The following is a 2500-nucleotide window of genomic DNA, read 5'->3' on the forward strand; positions in this document are numbered from 1 at the left end:
CCGAAATGACCTAGCCCAATAGGGAAATCCCAATTCATTGAGCCTTTTGATACAATCAAATAGAAAGCCCCAAGGGCGCCATATTCTAGGAGCCCAAACTATGTAATTGAAGAAATCCTCCTCTATCTCTATCTGTTGCGGGTCGAGGACTCCTTCCCCTTCTTCAAACTCCGATTCGTATTGTTGATAGAGAAATCTCTGATCAACGATAGAACAAGATCCATTTTGTATCATATCTAAGGGATTCCTGGGTTCGGGCCGAAGAAGCAATGTCACTCGATCATTATCAAATCGACTGCAATCTTTTTCTGTCCGTGAGGATCCCAACAGAGCGCCTTCTACTTCTAATAGGCCATGAACTAGATCAGAATCATTCTCAACGAGTCCATAGATCCCATTTTTTTCATCGGGTCCGGGTAGAGACCAAAGGTCTTGAACGACCAATCCGGCAGAACAAATCAAAACATAAAGAAGTATCATTAATTTCTTCATGCTCGTTTGAAGTTCGAAGTACCAGTTGTACAAATAAGAACCCCCTTCGTTACATGATTTCTTCTTCATATAGATAGATATAGGATCTATGGAGCAATTACTTAGAAGTACATTTTGTGCAACAGCCCTTCCTATCTGATAGAAAAGGATCGCATGATCCTGAAACGATCTTACCTGGGATAGCAAATCCCAAGTTTGTCTATGAAGAGCAGATTGAATTATATTAGTGTCTATAATTGATTTCTTCTGCGTAATACTAATCGATAGGGCCTCATTGGTAAGTGCTACAAGATCTCGTACATTGGAACCCATGGTTATGGAACCGAATCCATTAGTATGGAACATTTTCTTTTCCAAGCGAAATCCCCTAGTATATGAAAGAGTGAAAAAGTGCTTTCGTTGTTGTGGAATAAGAAGCCTTCGTATTTTAATGCATGTATTCAATTTATTCGGAGCTATTAGAGCGGGATCCACTTTTTGGGGAATATGGGTCGAAGCAATAACAAGAATATTTGTAGTGGAACATCTTTCAAAATCCCTGGAGAGATAGTTCACTAATAGACCAAGGGATAAGTAATTCGACTCAGTCACATACAGATTATGAATGTTTGGAATCCATATTATGCAAGGAGACATTGCTTTTGCTAATTCGAATTGAAGGGTGATATAAAATCGGTCTATTTCCAGCATCATATCCTTAGTTAGCGCATTCATCATAGTTAGAAGCTCCAGCTCCGTATCAAGGTCACGGTCGATATCGTCACTATCATCAATATCGCCACTATCATCAATATCGTCACTATCATCAATATCGTCACTATCATCAATAAGAAAACCCTTAGGCTTCTTATCCAGCAACTTGTTCAGAAATACTGTAACGAAAGGAAGATAGGAGTTTGTCGCTAGGTATTTGACCAAATAGGATCGTCCAGTTCCTATAGAACCTATCACTAAAATACCCCTAGAGGGGGGGAGGGCTAATAAGCGGAGCGAAAAGGGTTTTCCATGAGATGGGAAATGAAAACTATTAGCCCCACACGAGGTTTGTGAATAAGTGATTGTCTGATAATGAGCAAGGAATGTCCGTCTTTCTGCTAAACAGGATGTATTGAACTCATAATTCATTAGATACTTTTTATGAATGTCAACTAAGTATCGTAAGTAAATTACTCCCGGTTGTTCAATCATTTGATAACCAGAGTCATTCTTTGATAAATGATCACTATGAGTCAGACTCAATAGAATTTGATCAATCCTTTTTTCTGTCGTTAAGGTGGAGAACTGAATCAAGAATTCTCTTTCTTTATCATCAATCGAATCACTGTTCGAGACCCAGGATTGGATTTTCTCATCAATCCAATCACCGTTCACATTTTTTCTTATCAATGAATATATCTCTTTACTTGTATGACTTAGATGTCTCGTATTTCTCGAAAAAGCGATTCGATTGATGGGATTTGGTATGATACTTATGAGATCGATGAGATTGATATTCCAATCTTTCTTCTTCGAACGTATTGATTTGACCCCATAAGCGGGACCGCCACCCCATAGCATGTTGCCACCAGAGAGCAGAACCCCATATTTCTTCTAGAGAATCTCCTAATTGTTCCAGAGCAACTAGAAAGAGATTCTTTAACCAGAAAGAATTCCTGGGATACCTATCCAGAAGTTTTCGCAACTCAATCATGTATGATGGAATCATCAAAGATTTGACCTTTTCGAACTCTGTCTGTAACTCACTATAGGCTCGAGAAACAAAGAGAAGATGTGTACGAACGAGATATACAGCAATAAGAAGAAGGAAAAGGATTGAATAGAGGAACTCCCGAACATTTGGCCATCTCAGATGTGTCGATATCGATGGTGACTCATTATTTCGATGAATCATTTCTTCGGACAGAAGAAGATTAGGTAAACACTTACTCGAAATCTCACTTATCAGATTCCATTGTAGAAGACACAATTTTCTCTGAAGAATTCGCCATGATATTATGCATGGATCATA

This window comes from Cucumis melo, chromosome 6 (genome assembly GCF_025177605.1).
Source record: "Cucumis melo cultivar AY chromosome 6, USDA_Cmelo_AY_1.0, whole genome shotgun sequence".
NCBI lineage: Eukaryota > Viridiplantae > Streptophyta > Magnoliopsida > Cucurbitales > Cucurbitaceae > Cucumis > Cucumis melo.